Below are 27180 nucleotides of genomic sequence, written 5' to 3'. Positions count from 1 at the left end.
GCAGAGATTGCGGTGAGCTGAGATCGCGCCATTGCACTCCAGCCTGGGCAAAAAGAGCAAAACTCTGTCTCAAAAAAAAAGAAATTACTGAGGTTGCTCTTATTACACCTGTGTGTATATATATATATATATACACATACACACACACATATACAGACCTGTATATATGTACACACATATATACACACCTGTATATGTGTACACTGTATGTGTGTGTATGTATCCATACACACACGTAATACATATAAACATAATATATATGTGTATATATTCGTTTTACCATCCTTTTTTTCTTAAAAAGGACACTTGCTTTTCCTTCTGATTTTCTTCATTCTTCTGCTATTCATTGATGTATTTCATTATCCCATTATTTCAATATAAATAATTTCTTTCAAATATTTTCATTTTTTAATTTCAATTTTGATAATATATTTGCTGCAGTTGTTTGGACTTACTTCAATGCAATCAACTTGTCTCACTCGTTTCTACCTTAGATTCATTGTTCCCTTTCTATGGAACACATCTTTGAATAACATTTTTTCAGAGAGAATATATGAATTTGTATACTTCTCATTGTCTTGCATAGAAATAGCTTGATTGTATATAAAATTTTGAGTCACATGTTTTTCTTTCAAAGCTTTGTAAATGTTTACCTTCTAGAGCTGCTTTTCCTATAGTATGTTCCAGGGAAAATAAACTGTAAAAAATGCTTCAGGAAAAAGGGTTCCATGGTTATATAACTATAGGAAAAGTTCCATTCCTATAGGAAAGGTACATTTTCTATCGGAAATGTACCAGGCAAAGTAGCATAATATAGGCCATGAGCTCTCCTGAGATAATGAAAATGGATTTTTTATTTCCAGTGTATCCAAGCTACTTGACCACAGTAATATTGAGAGAAAGCAAATGACCAAGAATACAGTAATAGGTCACATCTTGTCAGCATTTACTATGCACTAGGCACTGTTCTAGCACTTAGTCTGTGTACATTATCCAATTTAATCCTCACAATAGTTCTAGATGGGTGGTAGAATTTTTCAATCTGTTTTAACAAATGAGGAAACAGAGGCACAAAGAACTTAAGAAAATCAGCTAGAAAATGCTGAAGCTAAATTGAAACCTAAGTAGTTAGCTCCTAAACCATTATTCATATCCTTAAGAGTTGGCAGGGAAGGGCGATAAAGGCAACTTCTATATCTTTCCTAAGCCTGAAAAACACAGCAAAACATCTAATTGTACCAGAAAAGAAAGGCAACTTTCCACCAACCAGAAGTACACTCTGCTAGACTGTCCTAGAATTTGCTGCTGAATTATGGCACGAGCACTTTGGGGGGTAATCTGACAATCGTCCGTGCAAGTGCTCAAACTCTTTTGTTGGCCAACATCCAGGACCCATCATTGAATACTCATCACCTCATCAATTCATCCTCCTCGACTGACGGGCAAAACAACATCCAAATATTCATTGCACATCTGTGCCGGGCAGATTATACATTAGCGATTCAAATCTGGCCAGTGCACTGGCCGTTCCTGCAAATGCGTCTGTTTGGGTGAGATGCCTTGTTGTCTGGGATGGATAATAAGGCAACTCAGTCTAATCTTGAAGAACAATCAACCCATCTTGCGAAGGTGACTGGCTGTGTGTGTTCTTGCCCTGGCAGCATTGGAACAATGGCCCCATAATGCACTCGACTCAGCTGGCAATGAAGTCCCATCCTGATTAGTAGCCGTGGCTGGTGTCAATCACCACAGGATGCATCATTGTCCCCTGGTCCCCAACACAGTTTATTTACAGGAAAACAAAGGCTTTGGGGGGCCATGGCTGCTTCCCAGAGATTGCAAAATAGATTGAGCTGTCAAGCACACAAAGTAGATGAAGATTAATGAGTTGTGCGGACAATAAATATGAAGAGATGACCATGAATATGCTAATGGGCATTATCCATATACACCGTAATTGCTACCAAAATTAAAAGGTGGCACGAAGAAGATGGGTCACAGGGTGACAGGGAGATAATCTTGGATGCTTGAGACACTCACCCGAGATAAGGCTCTCTACAGGTTTCCTTTTTCCCCATTAAACCATCCCGAGGTATCATTATTCACAAGCTATCTGAATAAGCTCCTTTTAAACAGGGATATAAGGGGCAGAGTGAGGGTAGGAAGCTGGAAAAGTTATTTTAAGGAAAGGTGTAATTAGAATAAGAAAGGTGGTTATCAAAGGCAAGAAGTGATCAGCTGTCAGGTTTCCACTTTATCCCCAGGGGCAGAATTGACGAGAGACGTCACTTCAAACTTCAGATTCCCCATGATAGAGCCACAGGGATTATTGAGAATGGTATTTAGAATAGCTTTCAGGGAGGAGTGGGTGATTTTTCAAAGTATTCTAATATTCTGATTAAAAATAATAATAATAATAGAGAAAGTAAAAGAGCTTAATGTTTCAAGGCAAATGAAATCTTGCGATCATGAATGATTTGGTCTTGGAAAAGCTATGCTCTGTAGTACTGTGGCATGGCTGAGTCTCGCCCTGCCTTGCAGTCAGTCTTCCCAATCCTCCATGTGGCAGGATGGTGGTCTCTGTCTCCATTCAACGCCTTTCTTCCTTTCTACGCATATGTCTGTGGATGGGGGTTAAATTATCGTAATAACACACCTAAGTAATGCTATGAGAGGCTACAAATAACAGAAAGAGAAAGAAAGGTTTTCTTGTTTCATGGGTTTTCTGTTCTGGACAATCTGCTCCCCCAGAGGTCTATGTGATGCTTCTCCAGGTTGTGGGAACACACCTTTGCTCCTTCAGGATAGAGACCAAACGTGTTCCTTGGCCTACCCCAAGTGAAGGACTAGCAGCATGAAACCACAGTTTCAGGATGAAGAGCAAAGAGTGAAAAAGAGGAAGAGAAGTCAGGAAAAGGAAGGGGTTCCAGTCTGAGGCCGGACTGAAAATCCACCTAACAGGGAAAAAAGGAAAGTTTGTACAAATGTTTGAAACAAGCTTACTAAAATGGGTGAGAGAAAAAGGTACTGAACTAAGTATAACTTTAGAAATGAGTGAGGCCTGGCCAAGAGAAAGGCCAAGGGCACGGCACCTAAGCACTGTAGTCTAGTGACAAAGTCGTTTCCCACAGTAGTACGAGCTAACAATTCTGAAATCAGCACGTAAGTATACTGGAATTAAACAATGAAGTAAATAGGTAGCAGGTGGTAGAAGCCAGGTTTCTCACTGTTGGAGCCAGAGGTTACAGGTAAGCAAGGGGAAAAGGCTACACTGATCAATGTAGTGATAGAACACAGTTGAAGACATCAGCAAGCACTCATGTTAAACTTAATATAGATCCAGATGGCTATACAAGGAAATATTTATGGATATATAGATATGCACAGGTTAGTGTACACACATATATTTCCTTGCTCTGTCAGCTGAGAGGGCCTAGAAGCAATGACACTCCAGGGGCAATGACACCCTAGTAGCAACACGCATGCCTAGCACCTAGATCTTGGTTTCTTTTGTTTGTTTGTTTGTTTTTTGAGACGGAGTTTTGCTCTTGTCACCCAGGCTGGAGTGCAACAGCAGGATCTCGGCTCACTGCATCCTCCGCCTCCCAGGTTCAAGCGATTCTCCTGTCTCAGCCTCCTGAGTAGCTGGGATCACAGGTGCCCACCACCATGCCCAGCTAATTTTTTGTATTTTTAGTAGAGACAGGATTTCACCATGTTGGCCAGGCTGGTCTCAAACTCCTGACTCAGGTGACCCGCCTGCCTTGGCCTCCCAAAGTGCTGGGATTACAGGCGTGAGCCACTGCACCCAGCCAATCTTGGTTTCTAATCCCATTCTCCAATAAAGGGAACCAAGACGCCTTAGAGTAATGGCTGATGCTAGGATGGTACAGGAAATATACAAGATAAGCCTGGAGCATCTTGTAATGCCAGATGGTAAGGAAGTGCTTTTGTTTTGTTGTTTTTTATAAGACATATTGATGGAGAATATACCAGTGGGGCACAAGAGCACCAAAATAAAGTAGTACTAGAGTGTAACCCAAAGTGCAAAATAAATATCCATGGCGTCACACTGATATAAATAAAGGAGTGAATAAATAAGCAGGAGAGAATAGATCTCTCACTTATTTATTCACTCATTTATTTATATTGGTGTGGAATAAATCTCCCCTGCAGAATTCCAAGTACTTTATGTAGGCACCCCACTCTCAAGGATGTAGAGCGTAATTCCCTACTCTAATTTTGGGATGTGTATAGTTCCTTCCTCCCAAAGAGTACAGTATGAAAAAGGGGAAAAAGAGTAACTTTACAGCCAAGAAACCTGACAGCCGCTACCTCAACCAAGTGATTGAGGTCAGTGTCATATGTCATGTTGATAGGATGTGCCCTTGATCTGATGTAGCGAGAACGGCACTTTACCTCCGTGGTCTTCTTCCTCAAAACCCATAACCCCAATCTAATCATGAGGAAAACATTAGACACATGCCAGTAGAGGGGCATGCTACAAAATAACTGACCAGTCCTCCTCAAAACTGTCAAAATCACCAAAAACAAAGCCTGAGAAATTGTCACAGCCAAGAGGAGGCTAAGGAGAACTGACAACTACACGTAATTTGGTATTCTGTATAGGATCCTGGAACAGAAAAATGACTTAGATAAAATGGGTAAAAACTAAGGAAATCTGAACAATGTTTGGACTTTAGTTAGTATTAATGTATCAGTAATGGCTTATGAATTGTGACTACTGTACCTTACTAACATAAGATGTTAAGAATATGGGAAACTGGCTATGGAATATATGAGAACCCTTTGAACTACTCTGCACTTCTTCTGTATGTCTAAAACTATTCTGAAATCAAAAGTCCAGTTCAAAAAAAAAAAAAATTTGCAGCATCTTTTGTGCCCAGTAGAAAGCTTTCAAAAAGACTAGTCATTTCAGTAATGGATTGTGCCTGCATGCCCTTCCAGAAGTTGTGCATGTAACAGCCAGGGTGCTTAGTTTGCAAGCAACAAACTAATTTTTCCTGATTTACACAAGAAAGGAATTTGTTGTAGGATATTGGGTAGCACACAGAGTATATGAGAAGGCCTAAAACCAGCCTTGGAGGCCATACAGCTGGGACAATGTTGGAAAGCAGGCTCAGAACTGGCCCTGTGGAGACTCGGCTGTTGCTGTTAGGGACTTGCAGCTCATAGTTTACAATGCCAGTCCTCTGCTGTTCCATTCAGATGCAGCCACCAAATCTGCCACCTCGGGAAACTGTTGTGGCTGCTCTGGCTGCCAACGCCCTTGCTAGAATAATGGATCCTGCAGGGTCCCTCCTTCTCCACTTCATTCGCTTGTAATTCAGCTCAGGAGTGATGCACCTGATTGGCCGAGCCCAGCCCATGGCTCTGCGTGGTGCAAGGGATGTGAGTGTCTGGCATTTTCAGCTTCTACAGTCAGAAGAAAAGCCATGACTGGGCTGGGTTTTTCTCCAAGTTGTGAGAAGTAGGCATTTCCTTTCACTTACAGCCTACAACCAACCATAGGTAAAGTCAAATGGGGAACTGAGTGACCTAGTTAAGGGAGAGAATGACACCACTGAAGAAAAATAAATAGCTAGGACATGAAGATCTAGATGGCTAGCTTCACTCTGCTGAGCCCAGCTTAGATGTGACCAAAACAGTTCTTCTTATTTTATTTATTTATTTATTTTTAGAAAAAAAACACTGAACAGGCTTGCAGGGGGATTATTCTGGAGTTGGCGCTGCTTTTGTTTTCTTTAAGCTCATGCCATCACTTCTGGGGATTGCTGTGAAGAGAACCATCATTATTCAGAAGCCACCTACATAGAGCTGGGGTCCATGCCTGCTTGGGTGTCAGACTTGCTCCCTCCACTGGCTGCTGTGCACGGCAGAAGGTCCAAAGGAAGAGGGGCAGGGTTCCAGCTTTGTAATTAGACAACTCAGACTCTGTGTCCCTGCTCTGCCACTCTCTAGAAGGCGACATGGGGCAAGGTATGTTTTGGAAGCTTAGTCATTCACACCCTTCTTCATCTGTGCTCACACGCCAGCTCTCCTGGCACACTTACCACTCTGAACTTGAACCATCTGTTAATGCATCAACGAGCCCACTGGACTGTGCCCTGCTCATCCATCTCTGGACCCCTGGTGCTTAGCCCAGGGTTGGCACACAATAAGCACTCAGAGATGTTTGAATAAATAAATGCACATATGAGGGTGGCAAGAGAGCTGTGTGCCTTATAGAATGCCCTGAGTGGGTAAGAATTGCTTATTGAAAATTTTGTGAACTTGAAGTCAAAGAAATGTGGATTCAAGTTCTTCTCAGCAGCTTGATCCTTGGGGCGAATAAGAACTCTTCTGAGTCTCAGTTTTTCTTTTGTAAAAGGAAGGCCAATTATGAAGCAGACAGTGTTAAGTGGCCATCCAAAGGAAATTCCCAAATCCCTTCTCTCTGCTCACCACTACAGAGGCTAAAAAAGCTCAACACTCAGTTTCCCAGTCTCCCTTGTGGCTAGCGGTGACCATGTAACACGTGTTAGGCCAATGAGTTGAGAAGAAAAAGATTAAAGAGAGAGAAGCACAGAGTGGACCTGGAAAATCCAGTTAATTTAGGAAGTTTATTTTGCCAAGGTTGAGGATGTGCACCTGTGACCTGTGACACAGCCTCAGGAAGTCCTGACAACATGTGCCCAAGGCGTTCAGGTCACAGCTTGGTTTTACACATTTTAGGGAGACATGAGACATCAATTGATATATGTAAGATAAACATTGGTTCAGTCTGGAAAGGCAGGACAACTCAAGCAAGAGCCGGAAGACTCGAAGGGGAAAGGGGGCTTCCAGGTCACAGATGGGTGAGAGACAAACGGTTCAATTCTTTTGAGTTTCTCATTCACTTTTCCAAAGGAGGCAATCAGATGTGCACTTATCTCAGTGAGCAGAGGAATAACTTTGATAAGAATGGGAGGCAGGTTTGCCCTAAGCAGTTCCCAGTTTGAATTTTCCCTTTAGATTAGTGATTTTGGGGGTCCGAGATATTTTCCTTTCACAACAGGTAAAGAAAGTTTCTCACAACCATAGACACTACTCTGCCTTCTGCCTTTGAGTGCAGATGTGGGGCTCAGTTGCCATACTGCAGACATGCAGGAATAAGCCCAATGGAGAAGAGGAGAGCACAAGGCTGGAGGCCTTGATGCTGCCACTGGGCAGCTGAACTAAGGCCAGCATCCTCTTCCTCCATCCTGTTAAATAAAGAATAGATGCCTTATGATTCAGGCCACTGTTAGTTGGGTTTTGTTACTTGCAGCCTAATGCATCATAACCAATCAACTTGTCTCATACGGTTACTGTGAGGACTAATTAGATTCATTCATGTACCTGGCATGCAGTGAGCACTCAATAAATGGGAATTTACTGTTATTAGTATGGATCACAGCCCCACCCACAGGGAGCTCTGTGTGGTTAAGAAGGCAGAGGGAAAAGGAAAGTGTGAGAAGGAAGAGCAAGGGAAGAGGGAGTCAGAAGGGACTTATGAAGAGGTGGGGAAGAGCAGAATGGAAGGGGAATGAAAGGTAGTAGAGGGGATTAAGGGAAGTGGGAGGAGAAAAGAAAGGGAAGGAGGAAGGTAGACAGGAAGGGGGACCCCAATAACAAGTGAAGCAGAATGGTAAACAAACAAAAAAATCATGGTAAAACAAGAACTCAAAGAGTCCAAAGTTTACTTAAAGGAAATAAAGAATAATAACATTTCTTGTATACCCAGGGCCCTAAAAGGAGATATGGTCCCACTATATTCTGCAGAGTTTCTGTGAGTATTTAACAAGATAATTCATGTGAAAGGCCCCTGCACATGGTAGACACTTAATATTTTCCAAATCAAATGATATCAATTCAAAATTGGCAGCTGCAGAAGGGGCTAAAGAACCTAATTTCTTGCACCCCATTTCATCCTACCTGAGTGAACATCAGTTGGTCCATGAGAAGAGAGCCTAAGCTCCTCCCAGGTGCAGTTAGAAAGGGGAGATGAAAGGGTTCAGCTTTTTCAAGACATGGTATTTGATGTCATTTAATAAGAAGGTAGAGGGTAAGCTTAGCAGAGCCTGGTGATTTTCTTTTAAACAGGACTCTGTAATGCAAGCAAATGCTATATGGTGAACAGACATGCCATTGGCAACACTGATCAAAGGTCAGTTTTATTCCAGGTAAATGAAACAACAACAATAATATCAGAGTAGATTAAAATAGCTATAAAACTCATTTTGGGGACATGTGAATATAGATGATATTATATGATATTATAGAATTATGTTTAACTTTCTTAGCAATAATAGCAGATGATAATAAAGGAATATGTTCTTACTCTTAGACAATCATCTTGCTCTACTCGGGCTGTGATAACAAAATACCACAGATTGAGTGGCTTAAACAACATACATTTATTTCTCACAGTTCTAGGAACTGGAGGTCCTACGTCAGGGTGCCAGCATAGTTGAACTTGGGTGAGGGCCCTCTTCCTGAAAGCTGTAGTCTCAGCTTGCAGACAGCTGCCTTCTCACTGTGTCCTCACACAACAGAGAGCGAGAGAGCACAAAAGCTCTCTGGTATCTCTTCTTACAAGGGCACTAATCCTATTGTAAGGGCTCCACCCTTGTGACCTCATCTAAACCTAATTACCCCCAAATGTCCCATCTCCAAATATCACATTTGGGGTTAGGGCTTCAACGTGTGAATTTGAGGGGGACACAATTCAGTCTATAGCAGAGATTTATGTTGAAATACATAGGGATGAAGAGTCATGATGTCTTAAAATTACTTTCAAATTATTTTGAAAATAAAAAGAGAAATAGAGATATAAGGTAAATATGGAAAAATATGAAAGTAGATAATAGGCTTATGGAAACTCGTTAGCTTGATTTACTCACTTTTGTGTTTCTCTTCATCCAGTCACTGCTTCCCTCCCAAATCCATTCTTTCGTCTGCCTGGCCGATGGTGGATGCTCAATATGTCTGTTGAATTAATATTAAAAATAAAGTTCTCCTTACCTGCTAATATCTGCATGACTAAGTAGAGACACGGTTTTAAACCATTTGCAAAAAATACCCACAATGAATTACTTACTTAAGTAAACATGATTTGCTTAAAATCACAGTTTAACCTTGATTTTTTCCTCCCAGAGTTAAGTATCAAACGAAAGGGTGCTTGCTCTCTGTCCCCAGATGCCCCAGGCTGTCCCTCCAGACTCCAGAAGGCCCAGCTCCTCTTTTCTTTCCCTGTTTGCCTTCTGCCCTCACTCAGAGTCCCTACCACCTCAAAACCTTGGGAGCAAAACCACGTGGACAAAAGCAATTTAATGGAAGACAGTACAAATGTTGTACACTTTGAGAAGTTATTTAAAAGAACTGGCAAAATAAAACATTTAATTGCAAGTAACTTGTAAAAATAAAAGTAGTAAAAACATTACCCAAGAGGCAGAGCAATGGACTATAGTTCATTGTTTGAAAATGAATTAGACCTTTATAAAACTCTGAACATTTCCAGATTCTTTAATTGTTATAATGCACCTTTTATTACTTTTTCTTATTCCTATTGCTTTAGGTCCTTTCAGATTTTTTTCTATGATAATGATAATAGACATTACTATTGAGTGAGTGCCTACTGTGTACCAGGCACAGTTCAGCCCTCACAAGACTATGAGTGGGTATCCCCATTTTACAGATGAAGAAGTTGAGACTCAAAGAGGATAAGTCACTTGCTCATGATCACACCACTAGAAAGGATAGTACTGGACTCAGATCTCCACATCTGCTCACCTCAAAAGCTCAAACTCTACAGTAGTTCCCATAAGTGTGTTCCCTCCACAAAAAACGAGCTTCTGTCACACAGTCCCCTATTGTTGGTTCATTATATTGCTTCCAACTTGTATTTGTTTTTCATTGCTGCTGTAACAAATTAACAGTTAACACAATTAACTTTAGTGGCTTAAAACAACATGTATTTATTCTCGCACAGTTCTGGGAATCAGATGCCTACAATGAGTCTTCTGAGGCTCAAATCAAGGTGTCGGCAGGGATAGTTTCTTCTGAGAGAGGATTCAGAAAGGATCTGTTCCTTGCCTCTTGCGACCCCTAGAGGCCTCCTGTATTCCTTGGCCTATGGCTTCATGACTCAGTTCTCTGCTTCCATTGTCTCCCCTCTCTGCAATTCCTGTCTCCCTCTTATAAAGACTCCTGTGATTATACTGCACCCACCCAGATATTAATAATTCAAAATAACCTACCCATGTCAAAATCCTTAATTAAGTTGCATCTGCAAAGTCACTTTTACCATGGAATGAAACATTCATAGGTTCCAGGGAAATGGATGCGGGCATCCTTGGGGGACCATTACTCAGTTCCCCATACAGCTGTTTGACCCAAAGTGCAGAGTAGGAGTCACTGACTCTCCCCTAAGTCATTCCCACCCCATATTTCAGGCTTCCATCAGGGATGGGCTCCTGCTTGCTCTGACACTTAACAATGATCTTGGATATTAACCAATCCCATTGCCTGCTAGTTTCCTCCAAACACAGTGGAGGCTTGTTTTTAAGCCACTAAAGTTAATTGTGTTAATCATGGCTAATTTGTTACAGCAACAATGATGATCAATTCAGTATCAGGCTGACCTATTTCAGATTCTCCTGAATCACCACCCCCCACCCTCCCGCCAACACACACACATGCACACATATTGTATTTCGTCCTTCTCTAGAAGAGATGTATTGAAAATAATCCCCCCTACCTTCTCAGTATTGTGAAACTCAAAAGTCAGCAGCAGCTTGGAGGTCTCCAGGTCCTGAGGGCCTCTCTGTTGCCATAATATTTAAGTGGAATGACTTTAACTCTAAATCCATACGTGACGGGAAAGAGAGAATCTTCCTAATATCACTAAAGATCTTCAGGGGATTTCCATTTTTCTTAGTCACATAAATGTTCACTTTTCTACTTTTCAACTCCAGTAGCACGCAACAACTGCCCTTTTCCCATAACTCTTCAGCCCACATCGAGCACCCAATTCCTTCAACCTCCAAAGCACCATCAGTGCAAGCAGAGTGTGTATAGTGGTATCTAAGTTCATTCCTGTTGCTATAACAAAATATTTTAGACTGGGTAATTTATGAACAACAGAAATTCATTGCTCACAATTCTGGAGGCTGGGAAGTCCAAGATCAAGGTGCCAACAGATCTAGTGTCTGATGAGGTCCTGGTCCTCACAGATGGTATCTTCTCTGTATCTTTACATGATGGAAGGGCAGAAGAGAGTAAACTCACTCCTTAAAACCCTTTCATAAGGGCACCAATCCCACCCATTAGGGCAGAGTCCTTATGATCTAAGCACTTCCCAAAAGCTCCGTCTCTTAATACCATCACCTTAGAAATTAAGTTCCAATATATGAATTTTAGAGGGACAGCAACATTGAGGTTATAGCAAGTATAGTCAACAATTACCCACTACAACGTAGATGTTATAATAATAACTGTCTTCTCTGCATCATGTCTTATCTTGTACCCAAGCCTCTACCCTTTCTCTGATGAAGGAATTCAAACTAGGGCAGGGCCACCTTAAGCGTCTTAATTAAAAGTAACTCAGTCTCTTCCCATTTAGAATAGTCTCTTGGGTATAGTTTCAGTTGTTTTAAAGTTAACATCCATAAAGTCACACAGTTTTCTCCATTCATAGATTCTCCACACCCCACCTCCTATTTTCTGATATAGTATCAGCATAGTGATGGGAGGAGTGACCTCGGGTGCTTATGCTCCCCTCTGGGTCCTCACTGGCCTCTACTACTGCATCCTCATCTTGTGAGGTCCTGGGCATCCTGTGATGGGGTCTTCTGGGGCTGACGGTGGTTGGTCTGGTCTGAGGGTATTAAGCAGATAACTAAAGTCCTTCCATAGCCTGAGGTCCCAAGAACCTATGCTTTGTAGCTCCCTTGTGCTGTTCCCGAATTAATATAAGTCAAGTAGTTCTCCTAGAGGTTCCTCATCCCCTACCAGGTTATGTGGGAATTCCTGGATCTCTATCCAGGAATTGGATATCCATCCAGGAGCGCTGTCTCTGCCCATCTATCCAGATCTCTCCTCTCTCTAGTGCTACCACTTCCATGTTAGACATAGCCTCACACCAAAGGTTGGCTTCTCTGAGAGGCTTAGAGTAGCAGTCCTGATATCTTTTAACTCCTCCACACTCAGCTGATACTTTCTTCTGCTTATACTTCTCTCTGAGGTTCAGCCCCAAGGTGATAATGTATTGGTCAGCTATTGCCACATGAATGCTGCGTAACAAGCCACCTCAAAACTCAGTGGTTTCCAACAACAAGCATTTTTTTTTTTCACTTCCAGTTGTGTGGTTTGCCCAGGGCAGCTCTGCCTTAGGATGCAAGTCAGCTGGAGTTGGCTCCAGGTTTGGATTGGGATCAGATTTGCTCCACATGTCCTTACATTCCCCTTGGAAAATCAAAGAAGCACAAAAGAACACAGGCAGTGCATTGCCTCTTAAGGCCCTGGACTATGAAAAGTCACCTAACCAGATTCAACACCAATGAGACAGGGAACCATATTCTACTCATTCTGTGTACCAAAAGGCCACAAGACTACAAGATATTCAGGGTTTACTAGAAAGTCAGAAGGGTGTTAAGCTACCTCTTCCCAGAGGACTCTGAGAAGGCTTCAGAGAGGAGATGACTTCTGAGCTGTTTTAAAAGAAGAGCAGTTTTTTTAACCAAATGGCTCTAAGAGGAAGGGCAGAGGGCAGAGGCTACAGGTTATGGAAAGGGAGCAAGAAGTGAGAGAGCCTGTGCTGAGGCTCAGAAGCCCACTGTGCTGGGAAGCGAGCCTGGAGAGCGGCAGAGGCACATTGCAGAGGATGCTAGGAGCCAGGCTAAGGATCTGGAGGCTTGGACTTTGTTCTAGAAGCCATGGACAGTCTGTGATGGGTTCTGGACCAAGGAGGAGGCCTGAGCAGAGTTGGATATGTGAGAGCCACATGACTAACAGGCAGAGAGGAGGCAAATAGGGGTCTTCTCACTCCCAAATTAGGGGTCTTCCCACTCCCAAAGCAGTGCTCCTTCCTTGAGGACCCCTGCCTACTTCCAGTCATGCCAGGCTCCAAATGCCAGTGCTTCCTCCTCTGGCCTCCTCCTGTTGAAAATTACCACAGCTTCCTTGCCTCAATGGGGAAGGAAGAAGGGCAAGCAGGCCCCTTTCAATGACCCCGGAAAAGGAACTTCATTTCACACGACCTACTTACGGAACTTGGACAGCTGTAGACCATCAATATAAATTCCTAGTGTCTATCTTATTTATTTTAGTTGATGACTCAGAATGTTTGAATAGCATATTCATTTATGGCCAGAAAATATTAGCTTCTAAACACTGAAACCCTGCCCCCAAATCACTTCTTTAAATTCAGATTGTTTTCCCATTCCATCATTTGCGATCAGAGTTTTCCTCACAGACAGATTTTTATAAGTTAGCCCTAGACCTGGGATTTATTTATGCCTATAAACAAAACCCCAATATTAATCGTAAACTATTTCTGATTCTAAGTTAACATCCTTAAACATCTTGTGTCCCTGGGGACTCTTTGCTCTGTCATATGAAGATGATGTTTTAAGATTTGTATTTCCCCAAAGAAGCACATAGATCATAAAACCTAATGTATTCCGTGGTTCAGAATGATAATTTCACCAAGAGGTGAGGGAATATTTCACTGCAGATCGTTACAACACCCACGTAAGTTGTTAATATACTACTCCCTGTTAAATATTCATCCAGCTTCTGTTTATGGAATGGCTCCTATGTCCCCAGTAGGGACTGTGGGTGGGTCTTTTATGTCGGAGGGTAGGTAGTGCAGGACAAAGCTATGGACGCCTCCCTGACTTGGGGTAAGAAGGTTGTGGATAGAAGGCAAATCTATCTTGTGGAGCTAGAAGGCAAGAAGCTATGGAGGGGAAACAGCTATTCATGGGCAGCGTGCTGGAGACCAAGATGGACGACAACTGGCTACAAGAGGAGCCAAGAGCCGGGTCCCAAGCTGACAATGCATGTGGCCACAAGGGCGCCTGTTCCTGGAGACCTAGCCAGAATGGAACAGAGGCATGTGCAGAACCCAGATGCAGAGAGGTTGAAGAAACGGGTGAGGAAAAGAGGCATGCAGGACTGGATGCTACCAGAATGCAGTGTGATTCCACTTCACCAACATTTTCTGAGAATCTCTGCCTCAGTCCTATGCGTCAATTTTTCCCACTGTAGGAACAGAGGCAGAGAGTTGCATGGCAAAGTGTCTTACAAGGAAGACTACAATGAGGGAACCTAGAATCAAAGGTGTAGGAACCTTGAATTCTGTCCCTTGGGAGTAATCTCAGAAAGCTTATCAAAATGATATGGTGCCATCGTTCTGTGATTAGGGGCAGTCTTTGAAAACAGGACTCAAATTCCTGCACCTTCCTTTCCTAGTTAGGTGTCCTTGGTCCTCAGTCACTTTAGTGCCCCAGTGCTCCCACCTGTACAATGTGGGTAATATTATGATCCCCTCTGAAAGTGGTCAGGAGGGTGAAATGGAATAGTATGTGCACCTAGCACTTAGCAATGAGCCTGGCACAGAAGCGGTGAGAACCTCAGCATTGATGCCACGCTTTATGAAAGGCAAAGAGGAACCACCAATATATTTAGGTAAGAGAGTGATGGGATCCAGTCTTCCTTTCAGAAAGGAGACTGGGTTGTGGAGGAGGGGGCTTGTGCTAACGTCACAGTCAGGGAATCGGGTGGCTGGATTGCCCTGATGTTAGCACAGTGGCAAAGGAAGTCTCATCTGAAACTGGGAAGATCTGTGCCTGTTGGAAGCCAAGAGGAGGGAGGTGGAAAAAATGAGATCCTAGGGGCAATGGGAGAGAGGCAACCACAGTTCTGAGTGGTGGAAGAAGTTGGAGAGAATGGGAATGAGCTGCAAATGCTATGATTTCACAATTTTACTCTCAAACTAAGTCATTGCTTCTACAACTCTACACTCAATGATGGAGAAACTGAGAAAGAATCATTGAGAGATACATATATGTAGATGCATGTGTAGGTATAAAATGTTTTAGAAAAGAAAGAATATTCAGAATCCCTAGTATTTGTTTGCATTAGTTCCTTTACTGGGGCTATAGATCTGAAATATGGTTTGGTTATCTGTCCATCCACCCATCCACTCACTATGTTTAGCAGCCTCTGACCATAGAAGGTACTCAACCAATATTTGCTGGGTAAATGAAGGAAAGAGTGAGTGCCAAAAGGATTTGAAGAATGTGAGATTTAATTTAAAACTCTTCATGCCAGTGCAGTATTACAGTCTTGTTTTCATTCATTTCAATGGATAATTTAGGGAATAATTTAGAAAATAAATCCCCACCACTTTAACTCCTATTCAAATCAATAGACCTTATAGGTGAGACACTGGCTCAGGGCACTTTCTCCAGTACTGGTGGGAGTGAATATTGGTACAACTTGTGTGGGCAGTTTGTATACTCTCTCAAAAACTGTATGTATTATACACATACCTAGGAATTTCACTTTCAGGATGTTAGCCTTTAGACAGGCTCACACATGCGTAAAATGACATGTTACAAAGATATTCACAGAGCATTGTCAATAACATTTAAAATGAGAAACAAATGTTCCATAATAGTGGACCAGCTAAGTGACAGTATACCCATACGATGGGATACTACCCTGCTATTTTTAAGCAAAAGCAGCTTTAAATAAATGGTTAGGAATGATATCTAAGATATAATGCTAAGTGAAAGTAAAGGCATGTAAGCCCATATATGTTTTTGTATTCTTAGACTGCTCCTGTAAGAATAACTAAGAAACTGGCAAGGCGTTGCCTCCGAATTGGAAAACAGAAGTGGGAAATAGACTGACTTCCTGTATCCTCTTCTGTACCTACTTAGCCTATTTCAAAAACTAACAAACTTTAATTTCAAAAGCCAAATACTAGAGAAGGGTTTATAGTGACAAAGCAAAATTCCTTTGCTCCATCCCTAGTCCCCCTTCCCAGTGGTAACCACTTTTGACAATTTTACATCTCAAATACTATGTTAATTTTGCTACTTCTTGGATTAACAATTTCTGTATTACCTATTTATTTTATGTTCTAATAGTTGAAGACTTAGTTTGCCTATAACCCCGACCACTTCCTCTCCTGTCCTTTTAGTAAAATTATATTATGTGCTAGTTCAGGATACAGCAGGTAATGCTACAATGACAGACAACCCTGAATCCCAGTGGCTTCTATCAAGAAAGGTTTGTTGGCCGGGCGCGGTGGCTCAAGCCTGTAATCCCAGCACTTTGGGAGGCCCAGACGGGCGGATCACAAGGTCAGGAGATCGAGACCATCCTGGCTAACACGGTGAAACCCCGTCTCTACTAAAAATGCAAAAAAATTAGCCGGGCATGGCGGCGAGCGCTTGTATTCCCAGCTACTTGGGAGGCTGAGGCAGGAGAATGGCGTGAACCCGGGAGGCGGAGCTTGCAGTGAGCCGGGATCGCGCCACTGCACTCCAGCCTCGGCGACTGAGCGAGATTCCGTCTCAAAAAAAAAAAAAGAAAAAAGAAAGAAAGGTTTGTTTCTCACTCATGGGACTTGTCTATTACAGGTCAGTGGGGGACAGGAAGAGGCAGAATCTGTACACTGTAATTATTCAAAACCCAAGGCTGATGGAAGAGCCACCATCTCACATAATGCCAGTTGCCTTCTGGAAGAAGATTGATCCCACTGGCAATGAAATGCTAGCCCTGGAAGTGATTCCCATCACTTTGGTTCACAACTCAGTTACCAGAACTAATCTCATGGCCCCATCTAACCACAGAAGGTCAGGAATTGTCCAGAACAAAGGAGAACCGGAAATATCTTGGCAAGTGGCACTAATGACTAACACAGTTACCTTTGCAGCTAGACAGAAAATAGTTAAACCTCTTTTTCTTGTTATGTCAATGTTAGGCATCATTTCCAGACTCCTCATTTTGTAAGATGCAATTGTTACTGTTACTAGCAGCTTCTTTGCCTTCTATCTTTCCTCCAGCTTTGGTTCCTGACTTCTTTCAGTTATACTTTTCCCCACCCCAAACCTTTTTTTATTTTTTGTTAGGTTTGCTAACACTCCCATACATTTCAGTAACCATAATTAGTTCTCTTATGCTCTGCAATTCTATGACCATATAAATTTTATTTACTGCAGAGCCAAGCAGTGTGCTGCAATTGTTTCTTTCTTAGTGCATCTAATGTTACAATCTCTGGTGCCACCCTAGGGAATTTTCAGATGGATTCTTCTACACTCCATAAACTTCAGTTTGCTTTATATTTGCACTGAAATTTAAAAATCAATGGGAGCATTGGAAGATACAACTGAAGAAATACAGTACACATAAAGTATCAATGGGCCATGGGAGCCACAAAAGGCCCATGTGCCACCACAGAACTAATGCAGCCTCCATCGGCCTCCATTGGCTGGAGGCTAGGACATCTGAGGCTGGACAAGGGACAGCTCCTGCAGGAACTGAAGGCAAAGCTTAACATGTGGGCCCAGGAGCCCACACAGGGAATGCAGCCTCGTGCCTGCTCCTCACTGCCAGCCTGTGCTGGCCTCCTCTAATTGGATTTAGTGTTCTGTCATTTTCCCTCAGATGCACCGTGTGGACAAGGGCCACATGTGCATTCACAGTAATGGTCTCCAACCGCTATTCAGTTGGGACACTTTGGGGGCACTACGGAGGTCAGAAACAGCCAAAGGGCAACATGTTTTATTTTGTTTTTTAATGGAATCAGAATCAAAAGTATTAGCATCAATACAGGCTCTCTACCAGGCACAGTGGTGGCACCCACCTGTCGTCCCAGCTACTCCGAAGGCAGGAGGATCACTTGGGCCCAGGAATTCCGGGCGTTAGTGCACTATGCCGATCAGGTGTCTGCGCTAAGTTTGGCATTAATACGGTAGCCTCTCCGGGGTGGGGGACCACCGGGTTGCCTAAGGGAGGGTGAGCAGGCCCAAGTCGGAAATGGAGCAAGTCAGAGCACCCGTGCTGGACGGTAGTGAGATCAGCCCCTGCACTCAGAGCTGGGGAACATAGTGAGACCTCGTCTCTTAAAAATAAAGACAAAGGAAAAAGCTCCGCATGTGTTTATTGGGACAGAAGTGAAGGGAAGCAATGGTTAGAGATTATCTAGTCCGACCCGCCCATTCCACAGATGAGACAGTCAAGGCCCAAGGAACGGGAGGGGCATCTCCAGGTTCTGGAGCATCACAGGCTACTTCCACGCTCTGCACCAGCTCCCCACATCGGTGACCTCTCTGTTCCTACCAGCGCCTCCCATGTCAAAACAGCTCAGAGGACGGAAGCCTGGAGATGCTGGACGTGCAGAGACCCACCATTTGCCCGCTGTACAAAGCGAGACACTCCTTACCTTACACAGTGAGTCGCCGTCAGAACCAGGGCCAGAGGGTCGTCCTGTTAAGTGAGGCCAACCAGTTGCCCTGCCTCCCTCTCGCCCTTGAGTTCTCAGATATAGGAAGGCGGCTCCGCCCTGCTGGCCCCAGAGCGGCCACCGTCCACGGCCAGGAGCCAGCTACATCCTGAGTGCCCTCCTCACTTTCCGTCCTCCCCTGCAGACGGCAAGGACGCTGGCATCAAACCCAGTAGAAGTGTTGGCCGTCCTTGTACCGAAGGAGCCATTCTTAAACCATGCTGCTAAAGCCACTTTAAAGGTTTCAGAGGTCTGGGGCAGGGAGAAGTGCCATCGCCCTTCCTTAACAAAGTCGTCTTTCACAACCTCCCGATTCTCCAAGCAGGTGTTTCCGCGGGCTCTTTGGGAAGATCCTATGTGTGGGCCACCATCGCCCTCTTGTGGCCTGTAGGCGAAGTGCTTTATGGTCTTGCTCAGACAACAAAGGCCGTCAGTCTCCCTCCTTTCTCCTGTCTCTGGCACAGGAAGGGGTGGCCGCGTCAGTTTTAAATTCTGGGGGCCTTGGCCTTGGCTGTTGGAGCTTGATAGACTAATCAGATGTACATCAGCTCAGGAAACAGCTGCTGAGTGCCTGACGGAGGGGCTGAGTCCTAAGGAATGAAGTGAAAAATTGATTTATGTCAGAGGCTTTGGCAGGCATTTGTCTGAGAAATCACCCGCCACCAGCGCTGCTCCAGTGCTCATGAGGCCTTGCATGAGTGTTCACACCCCCTCAACACCTATCCCACCCACCCCGCATCTCCGCCGTCACTGAAACCTGACTTCAAGGCCCAACGCTCAGGCCTCCTCCTCCAGGAAGCCCAGCTTGCCCTCCCCAACTCCAAGAAGAGCTTGCGGCCCACACCTCTGCTTCCACCTCTGCTCTGGTTCAGCCTCTGCCACGAGCAGCCGGGACTGTGGCCAATGTCTGCTTGACCTTTGAATCTCTGAGGGCAGAGGCTGCATCTTGTGCGCCTGGAGTCAGGCCAGGCCCAGCCCTGAGTGGCTCAGTCTGTTGAATGACAGAGGTCACTTCAGCCCAGCCATCACCTCCCAAACCCACACCAAGACCAACAAGAGATTCAGGCCCCTCTGGAGAAAGTGGGCTTTGTGGGTGCCCTGGTTGGCAGGGCTTTGCGACAAGTTTGAGGATGGGCCATAGCAAGGGATGAACTGAACACTGACACCCCCCCTCCAAGTGCTTGTTACTTCACTCACTTTTCCAACCTCCACTTCCCCCAAGGAGTCCCAGGCAATGCCTGTTCAGCTGGTCTCTCCTGGGGCAAGGCTCTGAGGAGGAAAGAGTCCGCTGGACCTGGGGTTGACTCTGGGGCAGTTATCTTTGTCCCTCTATCTCGTCATCTACCCAATAGCAGCAAAGAATATTGACTGGCATGGTTTGGGAAGATGAATGGAGATGACTGCTGAAAACCCATGAGCACCACAGTGAGTCTTTCTGATCATTTCTGGGTTCTGAGCGCTGGGTAGGCTGTTCCCACCACATAATCCATTCAACCACTGCTGCAACAGGATGGAAGAGTGGTCCAGAGCCTGGGCCCTGGAGCCAGACTGCTTGAGCCTGAATTCTTGCTTTGACACTTACCAGCTCTGGCACTATCTGCATAGTATCTTAAAAAAGGGAGATAACCATAGCACTCACCTCATAGAAGTATTGTGAGCAGGAAGTGAGTTAACACATCTAAAGAAATTAGAGCAGTGATTGGAGCGTGGGAAATGCTCGGGAAAGTGAGCCCTTGCTGCAATATTGCATGGAAAGCTGCTTGTCTTGAGGTCGTCTCCTCCTGGAATGGTGTGTCACAAAGACAGAGCTGAGTTGCATTTTACATAAAAAATGATCTTTCTAATGCACGCACTCGGCATTGGCTTCTTCACTCTGAGGTCAACATGCTGCTGGTGTGAGAGGAAAAACCCAGTGTTTTAAAGACATTGGTTGATCTAATATCTATTGAATTAATTAATTAACTAATTACTAGGTTGTATTTTTCCTGCACAGATTTGCACTACATGCATGGATGAGGAAGCATGAGGATGCAGTAACCAACAACTGAAATGTTGGGCCTGATCTCCAGCCCAGGACTATGCCAAGCAGTGGCTAGTGGCAGATATGGGAACCATATACCCCCCGAGAACCCTGAAGACCTTCATGCCAAACCAGGACCATTTAATGTTTTCATTAATGGCTTGAAGGATGGAATCGAGACCCAGCTAATCAGATTTCTGGATGATAGGAAGCTGGAAGGGATCTTAGCTACTTTGGAGGACAAGATTAAAATGCAATCCAAGCTTGACGAATTGCAGAGATGGACCTAAATCAATAAAAAGAACAACAATAAAGATAAATGCAAGCTGCTTGGAACAGAGCTGAGAAAATTATCCAGGTACCAAATGGTGATGAGAGAAATGAGTTTTGAGTGAGCCAGGAGGAGGTACCTGGATATAAATTGATCAAGTCATGGTATCTGTAAAGTGGAGGCACAACTCTGTCACCTGGTACATCCCAAACTTCAATGAGCATAAGACTACAGCTCAGAGAGCTTTGAAAATGTGGATTTCCAAGCCACAGGCCTGAGACTGTGATTCAGTAGTTCTGGAATGGAGCTAAGAAGATTCTGGTGTAGATGGCCCATGGGCAGTGCTTTGAGAAAACTGGCAGGGTAAGGACGCAGCCTCTGACTACACCATCATTTCCTAAATGTTTACTGTGTGGAATGTTTATCCCACGGAATTCTCTGTAAGAAGTGAATCCATGGTCAAATGTGGGAATGTTCTCTGTCCAAAATAAAAAAAAAAATCACAAGGCAAGTGAGGACACCAGTGACCCCAACATTTTCTGCAATTAAATAAACTGCACAACTTGGTTCAATCCAGAGTTTCCCAAACTTTTTGATTAGGGACTCATTTTTTCATGTAACATTCAAAAATATCTTGGGCGACACATTTCAGAAAATTCTGAATTTTCTGAATTCAGCTGGAATTTGATAGCATTTAAAATGCTGCTCTGTCCCCTAACTACCCTGGATGTGAACTTTCCTTTAACATTTAGAAGAGAGGAAAGCAAGTTAACTACAGCGTGAGTCTTGGGCTTCTATTGCTTATTGATAGTGTCCCGTGTACCCTAGATGGGTGAGGAGGGCAGTGCTTTTCTTCCTCTGTTTATTGTCTTCCTGGAGCTCGTGTCCAGAATCACTAGTTGCTGTCTCATTGTCTACTCTCTCCTTTCCTTTAGTAACAGAATCCCCGTATTGTTGAATGTGGTAATGTGCCCTGCTACAAAACCACATTCTGCAGCCTCCCCTGCAGATGTGGTCAGTCAGTTGTACACAGAAGTCACTGGGGGGATTTCTGGGGAATTCCTTTAGAGATGCTGACGCATTTGAAAGGCACCCTTTTTGCTCTTCCCCAATTTCTTCTTCTTCTTCCTGCCTGTAACACAGATAGGGTAGGGGTGCTGGCAGCCATGTTGGGCCATGAGGTGACCTTACAGATGGAAGCCACTCACTAAGGATGGCAGAACAGAAAGATAGAAGGAGCTCAATATGTTGATGGCACTGTGAAGCCACCAGAGCAGTCCTGCCCTGCCTAAGAGAAAAAATGTACCCCTATTTTGTTTAAGCCACTGTTTTTCAGGCCTCTGTTGCTAGCAGTTGAATGCAATTTTGAACTCACACAGGGTAGTCAGCAAAGCCTTTTTGTCATTTTTCCCAAATCTCAGCTCCTCCAGACTTCCATCCTGACCACATCCCTCGATGTGCGTGTGTGCGTGCGTGTGTGTGTGTGTGCACACGTGCTTTCTCGCCCCACCCTCAGCATGAGACACTTGCACTGCCTGAGCCAGCACAGTTCCTGCAGCCCGTGTCTTTGGCTGCCTCTCTTTTGTGTCCTTTACTGGAGTTAAGCACAGAATGGAATTAACTCAGAATGACATATTCAAGAGCCTCACATCCTTGTAGAATGAATCCCTTTTGGAATCTCTGTGCTTTATTTCTAAATGCTTTGTAATCTACATTCAACATAGAATTCCTGTCTGAAACCAGTGAGTGACTCCTGAGAAGAGGCAGGTTGAATGGAAATACCATCTCAAGAATTTCCTTCATATCACCCACGACACTTGCCGAAAAGGAAGGGAAAACCATGCCATTGCAAAGAAAAATGAGAAACAAGCACAATTGAAGCCGGGAGGAAAAACACAGTCCCCTCCAGGGAATGAGAAATTGGAGGGCAGAGGGGCCCCTGCTGCAGTCTGTGTCCTCACTGCCCCTTGGCCACCCGCCTCGCTCTCCTGGCTTCTGGTCCAGGAGGCCCCATGCTCTGTCAGAGGCCACCCCCGGCCTGGTGCAGACCCACACTCTGCCATGTAGGTGCCTGCCAACAGAGATCCATTAGAGTTTCCTTCTGTAAAGGCCCCAGTGGCCTCTGTCCTCAGAAACAGCACCAGTCTAGAATAGTCTCTAGACTTTTTTTCTCTGCTTGGACTGGCAAGTCCATTTCCAAGGAGTTTTTCCTGAGTTCAGACCTACTACAGTGGTTGTATTTTCGAAGAGATTCAAATGGGACACTTTCCTGGAGGAAGGAACTAGAATTCATTGAAAACCTATCAATTGCTTCTGTACATACTCCTCAACGATTGGCCAAGTCTTAGCAAACTAAGAAGAAATTAGTGGTAATCCTGACTTCTGGGAGATACCAACACTGGGCCTAGACAGATCTGTTTACTCAAGAATGTGCTGATAAATAACAAAACAAACATATGTAACCTCAACTTGGGGCCTTGTGAAAATTGTATAACAGAGACGATAGGAACCAGGTATAGTAAGGTCCAAAGGAAACCTTTCCTTAAAAACACAATCACTTCCTGAAATAGAAGGAAAATTTGGGAACAGATAGGGGCATATTCTTAATGAGACACCAAAATATGTAAGCTCTATTAAATAAGAACTGAGTGAGGTAAGGAGAGAAAGTAAAGCAAAATAGTTTCAAGAAAAAATGCACTGAAAGCAGTAAGCAGCAAATTTCTTACTTCAGATAATAAACTGATAAAATGTTTATTATAATAAACTTACAAGATATATTATAATAAACTTACAAGATGTTTCCAGAAATGAGATTAAGAAAGGATGAAAGCAGTAACAGGAATGGCTATCAATCGTGCATCTCCAATCTATGCATAAAAGGTGTTACAGATAAAAACCGGGCTAGGTTAGCAGCAATACCAGAAGTATCATGGGAGAAAACTTCCCAGATCTGAAAAAATACCCCAAATTCTGACTTTGTTACCGTTGAATTCTGCTAAAAAGAAGAACCGAGCCTAAGATGACGGAAGACTAAGGAAGACTGGGAGGTACCGTGGGAAGGAGCCAGCGAGGCTGAGCTCAGGGCCACGAACCTGGAATCAAGGTATTCTCTGTCATTTGCCATCTGGATGGCTTGGACAAGCCGCTGCCCTTCTCCTGGGACTCAGTTTTCCTCTCTGTGAAATGGGAGGGTGTCCATCTTAGTTTAGGTTTCCCAAAGAGCAGAACTGAGGCAACGACTTGGGTGCAGAGAGTTAATCAAGAAGGCAATGTCAGGCGGCAAAGCAAGAAAGTGAGGAAAATGAGACGGAAAATTGGCCTCCAGAAGCCGAGGAGGGCAGCTGTGGGCTCAGGCCCGCTGGGGACCCTCTGAAATACTGAAACCAGCCTCAGAATCATCCCGCAAGCTGGGAACTGCCTTGCGCAGCTTCAGGAGAACTCCAGGGCCAGAGAATGTGGACAGGGTGGGAAAAGGGTGGCAACAGGATCTGCTGCCAACCCCTGCAGGCCCAGCACTCTGATATGAATGAGAGGGATTCAGAGGGAAAGATTTGCCATGACTGAGCACTGCAGGGCTCCGGGGTGGATGCCAGGCAGGGCAGCAAGAAGACAAACGCAATTGTTCTCACGCCTGTGTGCCCAGGGGGCTGTGTGCTCCTTGGGGGAGATGGACCACATCTGAGTTATCACGGCAGCCCTGAAGCCCAGCACAGAGCCTGGCACATGTTAGATGCTCAGCCATTGTCACCCCCAACCGTCCCAGGAGCAGAGCTTAGACCCGTGACACAGGTTTCAGCTTAACAGAAGGAAGAATCTTCTAAGAAGTGGTGAAGGGCAGGACGGGCACCTTGGAGTTTTGGTGCCCTTTCCCCAGGCTAGGCTCATTAGCGTCTCACTGTCCTCTGGCCTGACTCCCACTCCATGCCTGAATTCCCTCAAATCACATACTCTTTCATTTCCTGTTTATAAATCTGTAGCAACGTGGTGCTCACCACCTCCTAAAGCAGCTTTTGCCACCTTCGTGTTCTCAGAAACGCCTTGTTGCAAAGGCCTGGGTCCAGGTACAAGCCCCAGCTCTGTAAGTTATTTCACCACGCGGGGCCTCGGTTTCTTCTCCTGAAAAATGAGCGTGTTCCGACAGCAGAGTTGAGAGTTACACTTGGTAAAGAATCTAGTAGCATAGCACTCATTGCATCTACTTAGTCGATAACATTAGAAAAAATTAAATATTGGCCGGGTGCAGTGGCTCACGCCTGTAATCCCAGAACTTTGGGAGGCTGAGGCTGGCAGATCACTTGAGATCAGGAGTTCAAGACCAGCCTGGCCAACGTGGCAAAACCCTGTCTCTACTAAAAATACAAACAATTAGCCAGGCGTGGTGGCAGGCGCCTGTAATCCCAGCTACTTGGAAGGCTGAGACAGGAGAATTGCTTGAATCCAGGAGGCAGAGGTTGCAGTGAGCCGAGATCACACCACTGCACTCCAGCCTGGGTGACAGAGCAAGACTCCATCTCAAAAAAGTAAAAAACAAAAAAAAAATTGAAAAATTGAAAAAAAATTTTTTAAAGAAAAAATTAACTATATAGGTAGATGTGCTTTTATTAGATAGTATATGTTATTTTTACCCCCTACAGTTCCCTTTTCACCTGGCAGTAGGCTTTAAGCTCATTTTATGCTTCAGATTGCAGTAGTCTCCTCATCCTAGGCTTCTGATGTAAATATTCCTCCCTTCCCCCAGCTTCACCTCCTTCCTCTATTTGGTTTCTAACTTCTGTGACATCTCCTTATCTTCTTTGTAGGTGTGTTTATTAAACACAATATCCGCATACTTTGTAGAAGTATTTGTGGTCACATCCAGCTGCCTATAAACTGAATCTAACCCACTGAAATGTTTTGTTTGGCCGGCAGAATGCTTAATAAAAATATGAACCAAAATTTTCAAATAGAAATACTTTATCCCCCCAGAAAAAAAATATGGATTTCTGACTTTTCTTGAAAAACTGGAAAACGTGGCAATTGTGGGCCACAGTGTTGGCAACCATTGACTGGAGCTGAGGCAGCTGTTCCTTAAAGATGACGTGGGCTCTTCTCCCCACTTCTCACCACTCCCTATCATCTCCCTGGCCCAACCCCTGCGTCACTAACTTGGCCTGCCTGTGCTCTGTAGCTTTTCTCATTGTGACCCCCTGTTTACATAACACAAATCCGCACAAAGCATCTCTTTTCTTCCAGTAATGCAGGGGCAGTTATTTTCTATATCCCCAGTGCCTCCTTGTTGATTGAATGGGTAAATGAACAAATGAATGAATGCTAAATAAGTCTGAACAAATTAAATATTTAATTTTTTTGAGACAGGGTCTTGCTTTCCCATCCAGGCTGGAGTGCAGTGGTGCAATCCTAGCTCACTGCAGCCTCAGACTCCGGTATTCAAGCAATCTTCCCACCTCAGCTCCTGAGTAGCTAAGGCTACAGGCACGTGCCACCAAGGCTGGCAAATGTTTCTACTTTTTTGTAGAGTTGGGATCTTACTATATTTCCCAGGCTGGTCTCAAACTCCTGGCCTCCAGGAACTCTCCCACTTCGGCCTCCGAAAGTGCTGGGATTTTAGGCGTGAGCCACTGTGGCCCACCTGAACAAAGTAAGTATTTATAAACATGTACAAACTGCATTGCTCTCATAGGAATGAAGCTCAAATTTAAGGTGAATCTCACAAGGTTCCCCTCGAGGATAAGCAGAACTCTTACTCCCTGATACTCAAAATGAAATACCCCACTCTTCCAAATAACTCCCGGATGTTATGTCGCCCTTGTAAACAGAACCGCTCGCTCCAAACCCAGAGGTCAACGTCTCGAATATATCATGCCATTTCTTCATGCCGCCGTTTCTTCACTCTCCTCCCTGGGTTGCTTATCAGATGCTCTGTGCATCATCTCCCACATCCATAGCCAAATAAACCAGTCAGTGCTCAATTCTCCAATTGACTGGATGGCTCAGGGAACAAACCCTCAAATCTGATTACAGGAAAATTCATTACTTTAAGTCCTCCCTCAGGGTTCAGAGCTCATAAAAGAAACCTCCAGAGGCCCAGGCTGAGGGGAAGAGAAGCTCCTATGCCGCACATCTACAGATTGCCAATAATTAACCTGAACTAATTATTGTCAAGCCCCAGGTCAGTCTTCCCAGATCAAGGCTCCCTCCTGACAACCGAGTTTTCAGAGCCAGAACTTTTCACTCAGACACAAAAGGAACATTCAGCAGATTTTAATAAAAAAGAGCATGACCCACACAGGATCCTCTGCTAGACAGAGACCCAGCCGGGTGGAGGCTCACCGGCAGGGACATGGTTCA

The sequence above is a fragment of the Colobus angolensis genome, unplaced genomic scaffold (assembly GCF_000951035.1).
Source record: "Colobus angolensis palliatus isolate OR3802 unplaced genomic scaffold, Cang.pa_1.0 Scaffold181, whole genome shotgun sequence".
Classification (NCBI taxonomy): Eukaryota; Metazoa; Chordata; class Mammalia; order Primates; family Cercopithecidae; genus Colobus; species Colobus angolensis.
This window is presented reverse-complemented; position numbering follows the sequence as displayed.